The sequence below is a fragment of the Pelophylax lessonae genome (genome assembly GCF_965119305.1).
Source record: "Pelophylax lessonae genome assembly, chromosome: 7".
In the NCBI taxonomy this organism is placed as follows: Eukaryota; Metazoa; Chordata; class Amphibia; order Anura; family Ranidae; genus Pelophylax; species Pelophylax lessonae.
This window is the reverse complement of record NC_138774.1, coordinates 212,139,722-212,162,435: the sequence shown is the minus strand read 5'-3', so window position 1 is coordinate 212,162,435 and position 22,714 is coordinate 212,139,722.

Sequence of the window (22,714 nt, the reverse complement as noted above, 5' to 3'; positions counted from 1 at the left end):
GCCATTGCGGAGGATCACTACCAGTTCGTGGCGTTGCCCTTTGGTCTCGCCTCGGCTCCGCGGGTCTTCACCAAGGTGCTTGCACCGGTTCTGGCATTATTGAGGGCCCAGGGCATTTCTGTCCTGGGGTATCTGGACGACATTCTGGTTCGGTCTGCGACCAGACAGGGTCTGGAGGAGGACCTGTCTGTCACAATGCAAACTCTGCAGGAGTTTGGTTGGACGATAAATGTTCCAAAGTCGACACTGAGTCCGTCGGTTCGTCTCCCCTATCTGGGAATGATACTGGACTCGGTGCAGGCGAAGGTCTTCCTGCCGGAAGACAAACTCAGGACTCTTCAGGAGGAAGTCAGGTCCCTCAGGGACGTTCCACACTCGTCTCTGCGGACGTGTATGAGATGTCTGGGTTTGATGGTCTCGGCCTTCGAGGCGATTCCTTTCGCGCAGTTTCACACGCGGGGTCTCCAAGCGGAGATCCTGTCCAGGTGGGACGGGCGACCTCAATCTCTGGATCTTCAGATCTCGTTGAGTCATCGCACCAGGGAAAACCTTCTGTGATGGCTCCAGTCCCCGTTGGTGTCCGGGGGCAAGTCGTTTCGTCCGATCTCGTGGACGGTAATCACCACGGATGCCAGCCTGTCGGGCTGGGGTGGTGTTCTGGGCGTTCTGTCCGCCCAGGGGACCTGGTCGGAGGGGGAGTCTTCCCTCCCGATCAACATTCTGGAATTGCGTGCGATAAGGCTCTGTCTTCATCGCTGGACGGACCGGCTGCAGGGCTGCCCGGTTCGGGTGCAGACGGACAATGCCACGGCGGTGGCCTACATCAACCACCAAGGGGGCACCAGGAGTGCCCGAGCGGCTCGAGAAGTGGCCGACATTCTATCTTGGGCCGAGACTCATGTCCCGGCGATAACGGCGGTTCACATTCCGGGAGTGGAGAACTGGCAGGCGGACTATCTGAGTCGCCAGACCCTGGATCAGGGGGAATGGTCTCTCCACCCGGCTGTCTTCCAGATGTTGTGCGCGAAGTGGGGTCTTCCAGATGTGGACCTGTTCGCGTCTCGCCTCAACTACAAGGTGAAGAGGTTCGTGGCAAGGACGCGCGACCCTCGGGCAGACGCGTCGGACGCGTTAGTGGCCCCGTGGCATCAGTACAGGCTGATGTACGCGTTTCCACCGATTCAGTTGCTGTCCAGGTTCCTTCGCAGGTTACACTCGGAACGCAGCACGGTGATTCTTGTGGCACCGGACTGGCCTCGCCGGTCCTGGTACGCAGACCTCGTGAATCTGGCGGTCGACGCCCCTTGGCGTCTGCCTCTTCGAGACGATCTACTGTCTCAAGGACCGATTTACCATCCTGCTTTACAGTCGCTGGCTTTGACGGCCTGGCTGTTGAGACCGAGGTCCTGAAGGAGAAGGGTCTCTCTCCAGAGGTCGTTCATACTTTGATCAACGCGAGGAAGTCTTCCTCGGGGAAGGTTTATTACCGTACTTGGAAGGCCTATTTTGCCTGGTGTGAGTCCAGGGGGTTTTCACCCCGCACGTACTCGGTTTCCCGTGTGCTGTCTTTCCTTCAGACGGGTGTCGATCAGCGTTTGGCGCTGGCTACGATAAAGGGTCAGGTGTCTGCGCTGGCCGTTCTGTTTCAACGTCCCGTGGCTTCCAACTCCTTGGTTGGCACCTTTATTCAGGGTGTGCGGCATCTGGTTCCTCCTAGGAGGGATCCTTTGCCCCCTTGGGACTTGAATCTCGTTCTATCTGTGTTACAACGTACTTCTTTTGAACAGATCAGGGAGATCTCGTTGTCTATGTTGTCCAAAAAGGTCGCCTTTTTGGTGGCGATCACTTCGGCTCGCAGAGTGTTGGAACTGGCGGCTTTGTCCTGCAAGTCTCCGTACCTGGTTGTTCATTTGGATAAGGTGGTCTTGCGACCTAATCCTTCTTTTCTGCCGAAACGAGTTTCGGAATTCCATCTTAACGAGGATATTGTTTTGCCTTCGTTGTGCACGAAGCCTAAACATCCAAAGGAGATGAGATTGCACTCTCTGGATGTTGTTCGGGCGATAAGGGTTTACCTTAAATCGACTGAGTCTTTTCGTAAGACGGACTCCTTGTTTGTTCTTCCAGAGGGTCCTCGGAAGGGCATGGCGGCTTCGGCCTCTACCATCGCCAAATGGATCAGGCAGACCATTGAACAGGCCTATGCCTTGCAGGGGAAGGTTCCCCCTGTGCCTGTGAAGGCGCACTCTACTAGATCTCTGAGTACGTCTTGGGCCTGCCGTCATGGGGCTTCTGTAGCCCAGGTGTGTAAGGCGGCGACTTGGTCGACCGTGCACACTTTCACAAAATTCTACAAAGTAGATGTTCAGGCATCGGCGGATGCTTCCTTTGGCCGCAAGGTTCTTAGTGCGGCTGTTCCCTAGGGTCCCTTGTTGGGGACTCCTGGCTGTTGGGATAAGTTTTGTATCCCCTGGTTTTTTTGTCTTTTCCTGGGTTGTTGCTCCTGTTGAGCACTTATTTTGCTGTTGCCCAGCTGGTTTCCTTCCTTTGGTAAGGTTCCTTTCTTTGATGTGGAGACTGCGTTGCCTTTTCGGCGCGGATGCGTTTCCCACCCCTCATGTTTGCACTGCTTTGGGACGTCCCCATATGTGACGAATATGAAGAGGCGGCGACTGTCGGAGGACGTAAGAGAAAACGGAATTTTTGTAAAATCTTACCTGTAAAATTCCTTTCTCTGAGTCCTCCGACAGTCGCCGCCCCCGCCCCTCTTTTGGGGTTTGAATGTATACTCTACTGCTATTCCACTAAAACTGAGATATGATTGCAGGAAGTAGGAGGGTATTGACTGAGGGGACCACCCCTTGAGGGTGGGATATGTTAAAGCTTTATTGTTAACATATTCTGTTGCCTAGCTACTCCTTCGGAGCAAAGTCTAATACCCCATATGTGACGAATATGAAGAGGCGGCGACTGTCGGAGGACTCAGAGAAAGGAATTTTACAGGTAAGATTTTACAAAAATTCAGTTTTTTAATATTTTTTTATTTTTTTTGGGAATGTGAAAAATATTTTTTCAGAATTGCTGCTCTTTTTTTGTTTGTAGCTCAAAAGAAAAAAAAAATTGCACAGGTGATCAAATACCACAAAAAGAAAGCTCCATTTGTGGGGAAAAAAGGACATAAATTGTATTTGGGTACAGCGTCGCACGACCGTGCAATTGTCAGTTAAAATAACGCAGTGCAGAATCGCAAAAAAATGGCCTGGTCATTAAGGGGGCAAATCCTTCCAGTCCAGAAGTGGTTAAGGCCCCGTTCACACTGGGGTGATCCGACTTCCCGGGGCGACATCAAAGGTCGCGGCGCGCAGCTCGCACCGCGACCTCGGAGCGGCCGTCACCGACTTCATAACATTGAAGTCAATGCAGGTCGCTCCAGGTTGCCCCAAAGAAGCTCCGGACCCTTTTTATAAAGTCAGAGCGACTTGTGTCGCTCCTATTAGAACGGGTCCACAGCTTCTCTATGCCAGGCGACCTACGGCGACCTGTCAGGCGACCAGGTCGCCTGACAGGTCGCCCCAGTGTGAACGGGGTCTAAATCCCCAAAGAACCGAAATTGCTATTTTTGCATACATAAATAAAGCAGAGCAATGCAAACCCCATATTGGTTATGCTTTAGTGAACTGAACCTCATGGCTTTCTTTGGCTAATGCCTCGTACACACGATCAGATAATCATACAAAAAAATTGCTTTCGAATTGATCGCACGATAATCTGATTGTTAGTACACAGCTTTCGACAAAAGATCATGACAATTCTTCTAACAAAATCTGAAGGGACAAACACAAAAACTTTTGTTGTACGATAGCCTAGCCAACGACAATCGTTTAATCAGTACAGTATGCATTCGCTAAAAATCAATAGACAAAGACCACGCATGATCAGAAACACGAAAATAACTCGGAAAAAGCCTGGCTGCCATTGTTATTATTTTGCATTATCCGATACGTAGGTATGTAACCAGGAAGCTTTTCTAGAATCGTACTAAAAAAAAAATCATACGTTCAGTACCCATTGTTGAATTTGATATTCGTATCATGCAACAAAATGCGAACGATAAGTCGTCCGATTATCTGATCGTGTGTACGAGGTATTAGTCTGCATGAAAAAATATTTAGCGAAGAAGTGATGATGCTTCATTGCATGGCTCCTCTGCTGGTTACAAGTGGTATTGCATAAGCAGTTCAAACTTTTTTGTTTATTCTGAACACCTGGAATCTGTTATTTATTAACAGGTGTTCTGTTCCCTGGTGCACAGCCAAAATATTTCATCTTCTGATATATTTACTTTGGAGAAAGCAGGATACTTCATAGATGTGGGCATGTCAGAGAAATACAGTTCAGTGGCTGGAGGCCAAAGCAGCAGTTATACCAGAGAAATTTGGGGGAACTCTGGGTGAATGGTAGAGCAGGACACTGTTTATAAATTATAAATAAGATTCACGTATTTGCAGCATGTTACTGCAATCACAGTGCTGTGCATTATGTCACTCCTTAACGAGGAACTACACTGCACCTGAGCATCACATACTAAAAAAAAAATAGTATTTAACCACTTGACCTCCTGGAGATTTACACCCTTCATGACCAGGTCATTTTCGTGATACTGCACTGCTTTACTTTAACTGAAAAATGCGCAGTTGTGCGACGCTATACCCAAATATAAAATGTCCTTTTTTTCCCACAAATAGAGCTTTCTTTTGGTGGTGTTTGATCACCCCTGCGTTTTTATTTTTTGCGCTATAAACGAAAAAAGACAGACAAAAAAATAACTATTTTTTACTTTCTGCTATAAAACATATCCAATAAGAAAAAAAGGGAAAAAATCGAATTTCTTCATAAATATAGGCCAATATGTATATTCTGCTACACAATTTTTGGTAAAGAAAATCACAATCGTATATTGATTGGTTTGGGCAAAACAGAGGCGTAACTAGAACCTTCAGGGCCCTGGTGCAAGAAACCATGAAGGGCCCCCCGGACCCCTGGCCGGGGCCCTTCCCTTTAAGCCTGGGGCTCTTCCCACTGATCCTGGGGCCCTTTACTCTCATTTCGGGGCCCTTTCACAAGTTCTGCACTGGGCTCCCTTCTTGCCATCTTGGGGCCTCCCAATGGTGGTGGAATGCCAGGGCCCCGGTCGCAGATTTGACCTTTGCGATCCTGGAAGTTCACCCACTGGTGTCAGTCGTTTTTATTTTTTGGTATTTTAATTGTATTATTTTTTATCATTTTATTTTATTTTTTTACAATGTCACTGACTATGACTCTGTCCATTCAGAAAAGGAAGGAGCTGATAAATGACATATTTACCGACCCCTTCCTGGTTATCTATTGTGAACCATCCCCTTCAGCAGCCGGCAGGAGAGGGGAGAGAGCACAGTAGGGGCGGGGGACCAGGGAAGCACACAGGGGCCCAAAGACAGCAGAACACAAGTGAAGTGGATAGGAGGAGTGGTGGGGGCAGCATACAGAGTAACCAATCTCCTCCATTTTCCTCTTGCAGCTACAGGAGGAAAAAGGAGGACAGTGATTCCTCTACATGCTGCCCCTGCCGCCCCTCCTATCCAGGTGTACAGGGGAGCTGCATGGGCCCCCTGGAGCATGGGGCCCGGTTGCGATTGCAACCCCTGCAACCCCTGTAGTTACGCCCCTGGGGCAAAAGTTATAATGTCTACAAACTATGGGATATATTTTTGGATCAGCAACTTATAGCGGGACTTCAATATTGCGGCGAACAATTTGGACACTGACACTTTGGACACTAACTGACACTTTTGACACTTTTTGGGGACCAGTGACACTAACCCAGTGATCAGCGCTAAAAAATATGCACTGTCACTGTACTAATGACACTGGCTGGGAAGGGGTTTATATCAGGGCCGATTAACTGTGTGCTTAACCAGCGCTTGTGAAATGTGTGGGAGGTGCGTTTACTAGGGGAAGGCATTGATACATGTTCCTGCTTTGCTTTTTGTTCAATGCCTTCCCTACGGTCAGAACAGCAATCTGCTTTGTTTACATAGGCAGGTCACCATTCTGGCTCTCTGCCTAGTGATCGGCGGGTACCAGCGGACATCGAGTCCGCTGTACCTGCCGATCAGCTCCCGCTGTTTATAATCACAGCAGGAGCAGGACGTCAGTGGCAGGTGTGCGCCCCCCCAGACCCAAAAGTGCAGGATCATGTACTAGGTACAGGAGAGAAGCCTTGCCGCCATATATGTAAGTTATATGGTCGGCAAGTGGTTAAAGGATAAGTTCCCCTTTCATAACCTTTTACACCCATATTCAGGGTGTAACATGTTATGAATGCACTGGTTCCCACTTCCCCCATCCCCGCTGTGACAGCAGACCGGGGATCTTCTCTCCCTGTCTGCTGCCACAATTCATTTAAAAAAAAAAAAAAAAAACGGGGCTCCACCCACTCAAGTGTGTCACTCATTCACAGTCCTCGGTGAGTGAAATGGAAAACGACAGAGTCCTGGCAGTCTTTGAGGCTCTCAGCTTGTAGTTTTCAATGAATTACCACGGCGCTGTGAGTGCGGTGGTAGTTCATTGAGTCTTCCTGGCAGAATGTATTGACTTCCTCCATATAATGTACAAGCAAGCCGATAAACTGACAGATCTGCAGGAGACCTGCATGCAGTGGTGTATTTAGGCATACCTCCCAACTGTCCCGGAATCCACGGGACTGTCCCGCAATTTGGAGTGAGTCCCGCGGAGCCGGGCTGAAGTCCCGCAAAATCATCTGGCCGGCCATCTCTTCTCCCCCTCCTCCTCCCAGCTCCGCCCCTGTCTTCGGCTCCTGCCTCTATGCGCCGGGATCGCTGCAGCAGGAAACAATCAGAGACACAGACTGTAGCCAGGGCCGTCTTTAATGCAGGTAAAACCGGGGCTGTCATTTTTGGGGTGCCCAAAGCAGTTGCCCCTTGCCCACGCTTGCCAAATGTCATGGCTTTGTCTAAGCTGCCTGTCCCGCTGTGCTCTTGTCCCCGGCTGCATTCCGGAAAGCAGAGCCACGGTTGGGACAGCTTGCAGCCATTTCACTCCATGTTTGTGTTCACTCCATGTTTGCTGCCCCTGCCCGCCCACTGTTCACACATTTTCGCCCCCTGTACCTCCCCCCAGTGGCGTACCAAGGGGCGGGGGGGGCGGTCCGCCTCGGGTGCCACGCACTGGGGGGTGTCAGCTGGTGTCCTGCCCATGAACTTAGGCAGCTCCTTCAGTCCGCGCTGCCGGGGGGGAGGGGGGGAGGAGGACCCCCTGATATGTGCACTCCCAACCCCCAAAGCGTGTGCCCTCAGGACCCCCTGATATGTGCACTCCCAACCCCCATAGCGTGTGCCCTCAGGACCCCCTGATATGTGCACTCCCAACCCCCATAGCGTGTGCCCTCAGGACCCCCTGATATGTGCCCTCCCAACCCTCATAGCGTGTGCCCTCAGGACCCCCTGATATGTGCACTCCCAACCCCCATAGCGTGTGCCCTCAGGACCCCCTGATATGTGCCCTCCCAACCCCCATAGCGTGTGCCCTCAGGACCCCTTGATATGTGCACTCCCAACCCCCATAGCGTGTGCCCTCAGGACCCCCTGATATGTGCACTCCCAACCCCTATAGCTGTGGCGTGTGTGAGAGAGGCAGAGGCTGGGCGGGATTGTCGTGTGTCTCATTGTAGAGGGGAGTTTGTGAGACTACAATATCCAGCATGTCTATGGAGGAGGAGCTCTCCACCCCTTTCTCTTCTCCCCTCTTTTTCTTCTCTCCTCCCTCCCTTCCCATCCTTTACCCTCCTCTGTCCTCACTTCCTCTCTGTCCTCCCCCCTCTCCCCCCCCTTCCTCCCTCCCTCCCTCCCTCTGTCATCTCTCCCTCCCTCTGTCATCCCTCCCTCCCTCTGTCATCTCTCCCTCCCTCTGTCATCCCTCCCTCCCTCTGTCATCCCTCCCTCCCTCTGTCATCCCTCCCTCCCTCTGTCATCTCTCCCTCCCTCTGTCATCTCTCCCTCCCTCTGTCATCCCTCCCTCCCTCTGTCATCCCTCCCTCCCTCTGTCATCCCTCCCTCCCTCTGTCATCCCTCCCTCCGTCATCTCTCTCTCTCCCCCTCCCTCCCTCTGTCATCCCTCCCTCCCTCTGCATTGAAAGGGGTCACGCTGGTTATTCTGCATTAAAGGGGTCACGCTGGTCATTCTGCATTGAAAGGGGTCAGGCTGGTTATTCTGCATTAAAGGGGTCACGCTGGTCATTCTGCATTGAAAGGGGTCACGCTGGTCATTCTGCATTGAAAGGGGTCACGCTGGTTATTCTGCATTAAAGGGGTCAGGCTGGTCTTTCTGCATTGAAAGGGGTCAGGTAGGTCATTCTGCATTGAAAGGGGTCACGCTGGTCATTCTGCATTGAAAGGGGTCACGCTGGTTATTCTGCATTGAAAGGGGTCAGGCTGGTTATTCTGCATTGAAAGGGGTCAGGCTGGTTATTCTGCATTGAAAGGGGTCAGGCTGGTTTTTCTGCATTGAAAGGGGTCAGGCTGGTCATTCTGCATTGAAAGGGGTCAGGCTGGTCATTCTGCATCGAAAGGGGGGCACACTGGTCTCTCTGCATTGAAAGGGGGCACGCTGGTCTCTCTGCATTGAAAGGGGGCACGATGATCTCTCTGCATTGAAGGGGGGCATGGCATGCTGGTCATTCTGCATTGAAAGGGGGCACGCTGGTCATTCTGCATTGAAAGGGGGCACACTGGTCATTCTGCATTGAAAGGGGGCACGCTGGTCATTCTGCATTGAAAGGGGGCACGCTGGCCATTCTGCATTGAAAGGGGGCACGCTGGTCTCTCTGCATTGAAGGGGGCCACAGCATGCTGGTCTCTCTGCATTGAAGGGGGCACACTCTACCTTTATTACTGAAGGCCCCTTTCACACTTTTGTGACCTCAAAGTCACCCAATTTTTAACAGCGTTTTTTGCCGCAAAGCAATGCCTATTACATTTTTCTGTTTGCGCCCCCCAAAAGGGGGCATTTGGGTTGGATGGAGCTGGGGTGGGCATATGGGGTGGATGGAGCTGGGGTGGGCATTTGGAGTGTTTGGAGGTTGGATGGGTGTTTGGGATAGATAGTGCTAGGGTGGGCATTTGGGGTGGATGGAGCTAGGGTGGGCATTTGAGGTTAATGGAGCTAGGGTGGGCATTTGAGGTGGATAGAGCTGCTGGGGGCATTTGGGGTGGATGGGGGGGGGTGTATGGAGCTGGGTGGGCATTTGGGGTGTATAGAGCTGGGGGGGTGGATGGTGCAGAGTCTGACCCCTGCATTCTGTACATTACATACTCCTGTCTCCTGCATTCTGTACATTACACTCTCCTACACTATATAAACAATACTGTATATTCTATACTTCTCACCAAAGTCTTCATTGTCCCAACAGTTGCTGGTTGCTATGCAGTATCTGACTATTTTAATGAATTTCTTCTTTAACCACTTACCTACAGTGCACTTTCACCCCCTTCCTGCCCAGACCGATTTTCAGCTTTCAGCGCTCTCACACTTTGACTGAGAATTACTCAGTCATGCAACACTGTACCCATTCAAAAATTGTGTCCTTTTTTTCACACAAATAGAGCTTTCTTTTGATGGTATTTAATCACTACTGGGTTTTTTATTTTTTGTGCTATAAATAAAAAAAGACTGAAAATATTGTGAAAAAACGCATTTTTCTTTGTTTCTGTCATAAAATTTTGCAAATTAGTAATTTTTCTTCACAAATTTTGGCCAAAATTTATACTGCTACTTATCTTTGGTAAAAATAACCCAAGTAAGTGTATATTATTTGGTCTTTGTGAAAGTTATAGAGTCCACAAGCTATGGTGCGAATCATTGAAAATTGATCACACTTGATCACACCTGATGTACTGAAGGCCTATCTCATTTCTTGAGACACTAAAAAGTCAGGAAAGTACAAATACCCCCCAAATGACCCCTTTTTGGAAAGTAGACATTCCAAGGTATTTAATAAGGGGCATGGTGAGTTTTTTGAAGTTGTAATTTTTTCCCACAATGCTTTGCAAAATGAAGATTTTTTTTTTTATTTTATTTTTTTTTACAAATTGCCGTATTAACAGGTTATTTCTCTCACACAGCACATGTATACTTGCAACTACACCCCAAAACACATTCTACTACTCCTTCTGAGTATGGCGATACCACATGTGTGAGACTTTTTCACAGCCTGGCCACATACAGAGGCCTAACATCCAACCAGCACCGTCCGGCATTCTAGGAGCACAAATTTCACATATAATTTCCTGACAACCTATCGTACTTTTGAAGGCCCTGGAGCACCAGGACAATGGAAACCCCTATAAAATGACCCCATTTTGGAAAGCAAACACCCCAACGTATAATTTTTGAGGCATAATGAGTCTTTTGAATATGTCATTTTTTTCCACAAGTTTTTGGAAAATGTGGAAAGAAAATGAAAACACATTTTTTTTTATACAAAGCTGTCCATTTATGCAATATTTCTAACACATAGCATGTACATAGCAAAAATTGCACCCCAAAATACATTCTGCTATTCCTCCTGAGTATGGCGATACCACATATGTAACACTTTTTCACAGCCTGGCCACATACATAGGCCTAACATCCAAGTAGCGCTTTACACAAAGTTGTCCATTTATCCACTTTAAGACTGGGCCTATTTTTGACACTTGGTGTTTACAAGCTAAAATCATTTTTTTGCTAGAAAACTACTTGGAACCCCCAAACATTATATATTTTTTTTTAGCAGAGACCCTAGAGAATAAAATGGAGATCGTTGCAATATTTTTTATCACACCATATTTGCGCAGCAGTCTTCCAAATGCGATTTTTTTGAAAAAAAATCACTTTTTTGATCTAAAAAATAAGAAAACAGTAAATTTAGCAAATTTTTTTTCCATAATGTGAACGATAATGTTACGCCGAGTAATTAGATACCCAACATGTCATGCTTCAAAATTGCGCATGCTCACAGAATGGCGCCAAACATTGGTACTTAAAAATCCCCATAGGCAACATTTTAAAAATTTCTGCAGGTTACTAGCTTAGAGTTACAGAAGAGGTCTAGGGCTTAAATTATTGCTCTCGCTCTAACGATCGCGGCGATACCTCACATGTATGGTTTGAACACCGTTTACATATGTGGGCGGGACTTGCGTATGCGTTTGCTTCTGCGCGCGAGCTAACGGGGACAGGGCGCTTTAATTTTTTTTTTTTTTTTTTTTTCCTATTTATTTTATTTATTATTTTTTTATTTTTACACAGTTTAAAAAAAAAAATGTTTTGATAATTTTTATTCCTATTACAAGGAATGTAAACATCCCTTGTAATAGAAATAGGCATGACAGGTCCTCTTTATTGTGAGATCTGGGGTCAAAAAGACCTCACACCTCACAACTACACTAAAAAAGAAAAAAAAAAAAAAAATTGTTGAAAGAGGAAAAAAAAAAAAGCAAAAAAAAAAAGCGGCCCTTTAAACCGGTTGCTAGGCAACGTCTTTTGACGTAGCTCCGGTCCTCCAAGACCATAGAGTTGAGTGAGGGCCATCTTGCCCTCACTCGACTTCCTGTCTCTGAGGATCCGGGACCGGATAGTTTTCCCCGCTGCCGGCGGGTCCGGTAAGCTGGGAAAACGTCTGGGACGCGGCAGGAGGGGGGGGGGCACCTCTTCCCCTGCACCGTAAGGGTAATTCCGCGGCGAATCCGCCACTGGGACCACCCTTATCTGAAAGCCGACCGCCCGCCGTTTCAAAAAATACCGGGGTTATGGGGGCTATCTTCTGCCATAACCCCAGTATTTAGCTTTTAATGGCCGACGCATATAGTCGTTAGGCGGTCAGTAAGTGATTGCATGTATATGGCAAACAGGTGACGATGACTGATGGGGTGACAGGTGACGATGACTGATGGGGTGACAGGTGACGATGACGGATGGGGTGACAGGTGATGATGACTGATGGGGTGACAGGTGATGATGATTGATGAGGTGACAGGTGACGATGATTGATGAGGTGACAGATGACAATCACTGACCGGGTGACATGTGACGATGATTGATGGGGTGACAAGTGACGATCACTGATGGGGTGTCAAGTGACGATGATTGATAGGGTGACAGATGACGGTGACTGATGGGGTGACAGGTGACGATGACTGATGGGGTGACAGGTTACGATGACTGATGGGGTGACAGATGACGATGACTGATGGGGTGACAGGTGACGGTGATTGATGGGGTGACAGGTGACGGGGCGATGGTCACTGATGGGTGACAGGTGACGGGCGATGGTGCACGGCGGTACTGATGGCAGTCTCTGGTGACCGGTGAACTTTAGGCTACATTCACATGTGAGCGTAGCGATCACGGGCAGAATCACTGCGATTCTGCCCGCGATCCAGAAATCATTGCAAATGGCGGGACGCCTGTGCGTTGCCCGCTGTGCGATGTTGCTGCGATTTCCGCCTGCCGAATCGCGGTAACATCACGCAAACAACGCATGACGCCCCAAAGAAACTCTTGTACTTTTTTGGGCGTCATGCGATGTTTGCGCGATGTTACTGCGATTCGGCAGGCGGAAATGGCGGCAACATCGCACAGCGTTTGGGGTGCTATTGCAAATCACGGGCAACGCACAGGCGTCCCGCAATTTGCAATGATTTCCGGATCGCGGGCAGAATCGCGGTGATTTTGCCCGCGATCGCTGCGCTCACATGTGAACGTTATGGGTGTCAATTTCTGGGCACTGATGAGGTGACTGTTGGGTGACAGGTGACATTGGGGGGGGCTGAGGACTGTGTGGGGGGACCTTTATTACTGTGATTTTAGTGTGATTTTACTTTGTACATGTGTACAGAGCAGTAACTCACTATTTCTAGCTCTTCTCCCCTCATACTGGAAACTGTATGAGGAGAGAAGAGCTAGTAACAGTCAGTTACTGCTCTGTGTTTACATTTTGTGATCGGCTGTGAATGGATTCACAGCCGATCACATAGTAAACAGTCACTGTCAGTGACTGTTTACTACCGCCGGTGACAGCTGTGTTCCTACGGAACACAGTGCCACCGACATGACCGCGCTGCGCGCTCCCGATCGCGCATGCGCGGTCATCTCCCGGCCGCCTCCATTGTGATCGGCTGTGTCATTGGAACACAGCCGATCACGTGGGAAACAGCCATGCCTATTGGCTGTTTCCCCCCTGCCGGTGACCGCCTGTGTCCCGGGGACACACCGACACCGGCAGTGCACGGCGGCGCGCCCGCGATCGCGCGCCTGCCGTGCTTGAATGGGCGGACGTCATATGATGTCCGCCCAGGATAATAGCCGCACCGTCCCGCCGTCATATGACGGCGGGCGGGCGGTAAGTGGTTAAGGTAGGCTGAGCAATCAAAGCATATTTTATGAGTACTAGGAAGTCTGGGTTTTGTTTACCCTATCCCTTAAGCCCCTCCCACTGCTAAGCAATTGGCCACACCCACAATTTGCCGCTACGCAGGTTTTGTTTCTCTTTCAGTGTCCCTCATTGCGAAGTTCAAAAGTTGGGAGGTATGCATTTAGGTTTTGTGCTGCCCTAGGACGGACTAAACTCGCGCACCCCCTAATTTACCTACGACCCACCCCTTCCTGTCAAGGCCACACCCCTTAATGTTTCAGACCCGCCCTATCATCTGTAAACCACACCCCTTCCTCTTTAGGCTCCACCGCTTCCTCTCTGCACATTAAAAGTGGGTACAAAGTGCCTACTTGTATATTTCGTTGTTTTGTATGGGTACTCTGGCTCGTGGGAGTGCTCCTGGGGGCCCCACTAGGCAGCAGGGATGCCAATCCACGGGGCCAGCGGGCGCAATTGCCGCCAGGCACCCGCGATTACTCCCCGCTGAGGGAGAACGATGGCCTGCTGTTGTAAATACAGCTGACCGTTGTTCTCCCTGAAATGATCACATAGCGCCTGTGATCCTTCTATATAGGAACACAGGTCTCTATGGTCATTTCACAAGCCCCTCCCCCATACAGTTAGAAAACACCCCCTAGGCTCACACTTAACCCTTTGATCACCCCCGGCTTAACCCCCTTCCCTCCCAGTGTCATTATTACAGTAACAGGGCATATTTGTAGCACTGATTACTGTAGTAATGTCACTGGTGTCAAAAATGTCAGTTAGGGGTCCAATCTGTCTGCCGCAATGTCGCAGTCCCGCTAAAAATCACAGATTGACGCTATTACTAGTAAACTAAATAAATAAATAAATAAAAATGACATATATCTTTCCCCTAGTTTGTAGACACAATAACTTTTGCACAAACCAATCAATATACACTTATTGGGATTTTTTTTTTTTAACCAAAAATATGTAGTAGAATACAAATTAGCTTAAAAGGATGACAAAATTTGATTTTTAAATTTTTATGGGGGAATGTTATATAGCAGAATGTGAAAAACAATATATTTTTTTTTCCGAATTGTTGCTCTTTTTTTGTTTATAACGCAATAAATAAAAATCGCACAGGTGATCAAATACCACCAAAAAAAAGTTATATTTGTGGGAATCAAAGGACATTCATTTTTTTAGGGTACAGTCTTGCATGACCGTGCAATTGTCCTTTTAAAGTAATGCAGTCCTGAATTGCAAAAAATGGCTTGGTCATTAAGGGGGGAAATCTTCCAGGGCGGCGGGCATAGTGCAGGGGCTGCAGACATGGTACAGGAGATGCAGGGGTTGCTGGCATGGTGCAGGGGCTGCGGACATGGTACATGAGATGCAGGGGTTGCGGGCATAGTGCAGGGGCTGCAGACATGGTACAGGAGATGCAGGCATGGTGCAGGGGCTGAGGACATGGTACAGGAGATGCAGTAGTTGCGGGCATAGTGCAGGTGCTGCAGACATGGAGATGCGGTGCTGCGGGCATGGTACAGGCATAGTACAGGAGATGCAGGGCTGTGGGCAGCATGGTACAGGAGATGCAGGGCTGTGGGCACTGGGCAGCATGGTACAGGAGATGCAGGGCTGTGGGCAGCATGGTAAAGGAGATGCAGGGCTGTGGGCACTGGGCAGCATGGTACAGGAGATGCAGGGCTGTGGGCAGCATGGTACAGGAGATGCAGGGCTTTGGGCACTGGGCAGCATGGTACAGGAGATGCAGGGCTGTGGGCACTGAGCAGCATGGTACAGGAGATGCAGGGCTGTGGGCACTGGGCAGCATGATACAGGAGATGCAGGGCTGTGGGCACTGAGCAGCATGGTACAGGATATGCAGGGCTGTGGGCACTGGGCAGCATGGTACAGGAGATGCAGGGCTGTGGGCACTGAGCAGCATGGTACAGGAGATGCAGGGCTGTGACACTGGGCAGCATGGTACAGGAGATGCAGGGCTGTGGGCAATGAGCAGCATAATACAGAAGATGCAGGGCTGTGGGCAGCATAGTACAGCCGATGCAGGTGCTGCGGGCATGGTACAGGAGAATCTCCTGTACTATGCCCGCAGCACCGGCATCTGCTGCGGAGGAGTCTCACTTACTTTGAGGCGCCTTACATTTGAAAATGGCGCTGCCCGGCGCCATTACGTCACCGCGCAAGCGCAGCCTGCCCGGGAAAATAGCCGAAACATGTTCGGGTTTTCCCGAGCGGCGGCGGCCCATGCGCAGTGCGCATGTCGGGCTGGCCGCGGCCATTTTTTTCTTTCAGTTTTTTGCAGCGGATCGGGGGGTTTTTCATGCAGGGGGGCGGCTTTTGTGCCACCCCCCCCCCCCCCACAAAGTGCCACCGTAGGCCTAGGCCTTGTTGGCCTAGGCCTAAATACAGCGGTGCCTGCATGGCATCAGTGATTTGCTGATCACCGGTGCCATGCTTTACAGGCTCCTGCAACAAGAAATCATAAATGCACATTTTTTTCATCTGCAAAAAATGTGCATTTATTATTTTTTGTCAAAAGGTGAACTTATCCTTTTAATTCAATGGTAATATTCAAAGCAAATTCACCCATCCACCCATGTCTTAATGCTTTCTTTTGTTAGGAAATCACTTTGGAAAAAGAAAACCCTAACATCTTTCAACATGATTCAAGTAGCTTTTACTTCCTGGAATTCATCTGCCCTTAGCTCAGGTATGCATGCAGAAGGGTGTGCTTAGCTGAGAAAACCCCTCCTCCCCTCCAGAAGACTCCTGGAATATATGATATAATTTGCCTAGGCCTGGAAACCAGGAAGTAAATTAGGAAATGTAAAATCTATTTACTAATGCTAGCAGCATAAGAATGTTGACTGAAAGAGAGAAATTCTGCTATAATATGCATTGCACCGAAGCAGCCTATTAATTTTAAACTTGCAACAGACCTACTACTACTTATATTTAACCACTTAAGGACCAGAAGGTTTTACCCCCTTAATGGCCAGGCCATTTTTTGCAGTTTGGCACTGCGTGATTTTAACTGGTAATTGCGCAGTCATGCAATGCTGTACCTAATCGAAATGTATGTCTTTTTTTTTCCCCCACAAATAGAGCTTTCTTTTGGTGGTATTTTATCACCTGTGCATTTTTTATTTTTTGCGATATAAATGAAAAAGACCGAACATTTTGAGAAAAAATAAAATTTTCTACTTTTTCTCATAAAAAAAATATCCAATGAACTAAATTTTTGTCATACATTTAGACTCGGCTCACACTACCGCGACCATAAGTCGCCCCATGACGGAGCGACTTTTTACTGCGACTTTACCGTGACTTCAGCGTGACTTGTGAATTATTTAAAGCGACTTATATGATAGACGACTTTGTATTTGGCCAATCAGAATATGATGTGTTGTGACTTAATTCCCCTTTTCTGTTTTTTTTTTACTCATTTCCTCATTGCCCACCAGTGCCACGTATCAGTATCCACCAGTGCCACGTATGTGTCCACCAGTGCCACTGCCCACCAGTGCCACGTATCAGTGTTCACCAGTGCCACTGCCCACCAGTGCCACGTATCAGTGTCCACCAGTGCCACTGCCCACCAGTGCCACGTATCAGTGTCCACCAGTGCCACGTATGTGTCCACCAGTGCCACTGCCCACCAGTGCCACGTATCAATGTCCACGAGTGCCACGTATCAGTGCCACGAATCAGTGTCCACCAGTGCCACGAATCAGTGTCCACCAGTGCCACGAATCGGTGTCCACCAGTGCCACGAATCGGTGTCCACCAGTGCCACGTATCAGTGCCACGAATCGGTGTCCACCAGTGCCACGTATCAGTGCCACGAATCAGTGTCCACCAGTGCCACATATCAGTGCCACGAATCAGTGTCCACCAGTGCCACATATCAGTGCCACGTATCAGTGTCCACCAGTGCCACGTATCAGTGCTACGTATCAGTGTCCACCAGTGCCACGTATCAGTGCCACGTATCAGTGTCCACCAGTGCCACTTATCTGTGTCCACCAGTGCCACTCACACAGACCAGGCAGAGATAATGGTATATAGCAGGGGTCTTCAAACTACAGCCCTCCAGCTGTTCAGGAACTACAATTCCCATCATGCCTAGTCATGTCTGTGAATGTCAGAGTTTTACAATGCCTCATGGGATGTGTAGTTCTGCTACAGCTGGAGGGCCATAGTTTGAGGATCCCTGGTATATAGGAACTGTAGGCATGGCTGCAATGTGGGGAATGCCTGGCTAATCTCTTTCTTCTTCCTGGAAAGTCTGATAACAAGTCGCTTGACAAAAGATAAGGATCCGACTTGGAGGCGACTCCCATTGAAGTCTATTGGCACAAGTCGGATACAAGTCGCCTTGAAGTAGTACAGGACCCTTTTCTGAAGTCGGAGCGACTTCAGTAGTGCATATTAAGACGGCTCTCATTCATTTACATTGCATTTGTTATGACAAGCGACTTGGGGCGACTTGAGGGCACACAAGTCACCTGACCAGTCGTACTAGTGTGAATGGAGCCATAGGGCAAAATGTATTTATCTACATGTCTTTGATAAAACAAAAAAACGTAAGCGTATATTTATATGTTTGTGCAAAAGTTATAGCATCTACAAACTATGGTGTATATACTGGAATTTACGCAGCTTTTACTTTCTGACTGCCTATCTCATTTCATGAAGGGTTAAAATGGCAGAGCAGTACAACCCCCCCCCCAAATTACCTCTTTTTGGAAAGTAGACACCACAAGGTATGTTAGAAAAAAGACAGGCGCCACTCTAAGTGCAGTAAGGAAAGTTTAGTGAGGTAAATCAATACACACCAAATACTCACAATTGAGCAGGTGAAAAAAGGCAGTGTATAACATATTAGCTGGTCCGTCCATGAGGTGGGTTCGTCCGGGTGCCACAATCAGTCAGTAGTAATCCACTGTAGCCGATGGATGTCGGCACTTCCTGGATACTGGGGACACAGAGGTGGACTTCCGGCGACACTCCCCCGGTCGTGACGCTAGGACGTGATGACGCAGGCAGGCGACGCGTTATCGAACCAAGCGCTCCTTCCTCAGGCCTCTATAATTCATATAGAATTTTTTTTTATTATTATTAATTATTATTTCTCTAGCGCTCATCGACAGACGTAGTCCTCGGTGATACACCACCTTCGGGTTATGTTACCTCCGCAGGAGCAGGACTAGACAGGAAATTAAAAAGCTCTGGCCACACCCTAGGGGCAGTCCCAGAGGGTATATCCTCTCTCTCTCTGCCTCAGCAAATCAGTTATTTTCTGTCTAGTTAGGAGTAAGGACCTAGATACCTTGCTGGGATCTTAGGTCCTGGCAAGAAATTTTTTTCTAAAAGGATTTTTGGACAGCTTTTTTTCTCCAGTGTTCCTGTGAGATCTTCAAGCAAGAAAGCTGAACTGGGCGACGGGCTGGATGTTGAGATCCGGTGGTCACCCCAGTTCAGCCTACGAGCGCGTGCAGGCCATAGCTCCGCGCTGAGTCGGCCGCGACAAAGTCCCATTAAAGGACTGAACCCGCGAGTTAAACGTCTCGCTGAAACGCCAAAGACCATGAGTCACGGCGTCTGTATCGGTCGACAGCCCTCCCGCCCCGGTGGAGAGGGGTACTGTCAGGAGTTGGTGCCCGCCTGGTTCCGGTATGGTGAGTAGTATGTTCCCCCTGTTTTCCCTGACGGGTTTTGTGGTGAACGCGGGCCCCTCTCTGTATGGTAAGAAAGAGTTTCTTTCTATCCTATAACATGTCACAAATCCTCCTACTTTGAGTGTGATTTTATGTGTGCAAAAGCCAGGAGGCTTGGTTTGGGAGCTAACTATCTATTGTATACATGTTTTAAAGATGTAATCTGTGGCATTCTGGGAATCTTATGGGTTAAGTATAAGCTACCTACCAGTCAGAAGCCATGGACATGTAGACTGCCTTCCAAGTCAGATCTCCAGCTAATAGCAGGCCTCCCGAACGGCCATGCGGTCCGCCAGGGCCGGTACCGCCAAACACGCCTTATCCCCATGCAGAGAGAGTGTTGTGTGCCTGCAGCACACCGCTAGTCAGCACAGGCCGCCGCCATTTTTTTTTTTTTTTGCTGGATCGCACGAGCCGCCATTTTGGCGTAGCCTCGTGTCTCCAGCATGGGGGCGGCCATGTTTTAGGTGATTCTACACCTCGTGGAGCTTGGGGGAGGCGCCGGAAGGCGTACAGAGGGGCGGAGCCGCCTCCTTTCTTCCTGGGCAGCCAGCCAAAAGACTTCCTGTTTGTCTAAGACAGCGCTGTAAGCTGTTGCAGTTCAACTCTGAACATCAAGTGGTGAGCCTGGGGGTCTATCTCTCTCTCTCTCGATCGATAGGGATCCCTAGCAGGTAACACTAAGGGGTTTTTTGTGGCGCTGAGGGTCAAAAAAAAAAAAAAAAAAAGTTTTTTCTTTACTTTGAATTATATCATCCAGGAAGTAACTGGAGTTATTATGGACCCTGCCACACAGATTCCCCCACCTGTTTCCCTCGAGGGGGCCTCGGGACCCGCCGGTGTACAGAGTATAGAGTCATTTACAGCAATTTTGGAGTCTATGGTGGCTCGGGTGGAGGCGGCCTGTCAGGGACGGGGGTCAAGGAAGCGACCCCCGCCTACCCCTATACTATCTGACACCTCTGACTCTGATTCAGAGATGGTCACTGCAGTTGCAGGTTCCTCTGCAAGGGCTGCTATCCCAGGTAAAGCCCCCTCAGACAGTGAGGAGGACGCTTCTTCTCCTGCTATAATTCAGGAAGAAGCATTGGTGGACGCACTAGTTGTGGCAGTGCAAGAAACCTTAAAACTTGAGGCTTTACCGGCAGAGGCAACTGAAACAGAGAGGCCTTTTGGGACTAATAAGCCCATCAAGACGGCGAAGGCTTTTCCTGTACCTAAATGTTTTGGAAATCAGATTAAAGGAGAATGGGAACATTCTAAACGTACCTTTACTATTTCCAAGCGTATTGCTAGACGCTATCCGTTTGAGGAATCCATCATTAAGAAATGGACGGTACCACCAGTCATGGATCCGCCTATTTCCAGGCTGAATAAAGCCACGGTTATTCCAGTGGAGGACACTTCGTCCTTTAAGGATCCGGTGGATCGAAAGATAGAAGCGGAGTCCCGCACTATCTTTTCTCTGATAGGGTCAGCATTTAGACCAGTAATTGTTATTGGTCTAGTTTCCCAGACACTTACAGAATGGGCGAAGATGGTACGCCAAGATCTTAGGGGAAAAGATATTCCCCAGGAGACATCTGATTTGATAGAACAGATCATACAAGGGCTACGGTTTATCTGTGACGCAGCCTTGGACACTACTCCCTTGTTAGGGCATGCATCTAAGTTAGCAGTGATCCTCAGACGTGTGCTGTGGTTAAAATGCTGGTCAGCTGACCTAGGTTCCAAAAAGACTTTGACCAATCTCCCTTTCCAGGGGAATCGTCTATTTGGAGCCAACCTAGATGAAATCATTAAGGATGCCACCGGGGGCAAGAGTACTTTTTTGCCACAGGCTGCAAAAGCTAAGGAACCTCGCAACAAGCGAGGACCTTTCTTTACCGCCCATAAAGGACGCCCGGCTGGTACTTCCGGGAAAGGCAAGACTCCTCCAGGAGGGTTCAAGAAGGGCTGGTCGGACAAGCAGAGGACCAACCCAGCCAAACCCGAAGTAAAGGAGTACACAGCCTGAAGGTGCGCCCCCACCCAATTTCAGGGTGGGGGGACGTTTTCACCGGTATTCAGGACATTAGATCGAGCATCAACCACTACTACCGGTGCGATTCTTCCCTTCCAACATTTAAGTACAGGAAGCGGTAGTTACCGTTCCCTGTATAGATCTTTTCCTTTACCTTTTCCTAAGATTAGTCCCGATACCTCACAGGAATCGGATCTGATTGACCAGATAGGCCAAGTAGCCTCTAGTCGGGTGACTTCGGTCCCTGAGGTTCAACCAGAAAAGATCACCTTGCCTGATAACTATCAGGTATCTGATAAATGTGTGGGAACAGAAAACGACCAGACTTTCTCGGATGGTCGGGGCCAGATACCTCTAGGGACGCCTGGTTCAGATCCAATCAGCGCCAGTGGTCCTAGAAATTCTAGGCTGGCCTCTTCAAGCCGGCCTGGCCGACTTGGACAGGTTAGTCGCAGACGTTCCGTGGGAACTTCGTCTCAGGGAGTGTCTGTAGTCTCAAGGACCTATTTACCTTCGTGCTTTACAGTCGCTGGTTTTAATGGCCTGGCCATGGAGACCCAAGTACTGAAGGACAGAGGTTTGTCTACTTCTGTCATTCCTACCCTTATTAAAGCAAGGAAAGCGACTTCCAGCAAAGTCTATTATCACACATGGAAGACTTGTATTGCGTGGTGCGAATCTTTAGGATTTCCTCCACGTACCTATTCGGTGTCTCGAATATTGGCCTTTTTGCAACAAGGGGTTGAGCAGAAGCTAGCCTTGAGCACCATCAAGGGTCAAGTTTCAGCATTAGCAATCTTCTTTCAGAAACCTTTAGCTACCAAATCCTTGGTGCGGAATTACATCCAGGGGGTGCGGCACCTGGCTCCTCCAGTCCGCGCGCCCTTACCGCCCTGGGATCTTAATTTGGTTTTGTCGGTTCTACAGAAACCTCCCTTTGAAAACATCAGGGAGATTCCCTTGCTTACTTTATCCCAGAAGGTGGTCTTCTTGGTGGCTATTACTTCTGCTCGCAGGGTGTCAGAACTGGCTGCATTATCATGCCAGTCCCCATACCTAGTCATTCATAGGGATAAGGTAGTACTTCATCCTAAGCCATCTTTTCTTCCTAAGGTGGTTTCAGATTTTCATCTGAATGAAGATATTGTACTACCTTCCTTGTGTCCTCAGCCCAAGCATCATCGGGAACATGCGTTGCATTCCTTGGATGTGGTTCGGGCAATCAGGGTATACCTGAAAGCTACGGAATCATTCCGTAAGACGGATTCACTTTTTGTGATCACGGATGGCCCCAGAAAGGGTTTGCCTGCATCTGCCGCGACCATTGCCAAATGGATTAGACAAACGGTGGTACAGGCTTATTCTATTAAGGGTCAGAGTCCTCCGTTCCCTGTTAGGGCGCACTCCACTCGAGCGCTCAGTACTTCCTGGGCCTTTCGCCATCAGGCGTCAATGGTCCAGGTATGTAAGGTGGCCACTTGGTCGTCGGTACATACCTTTACT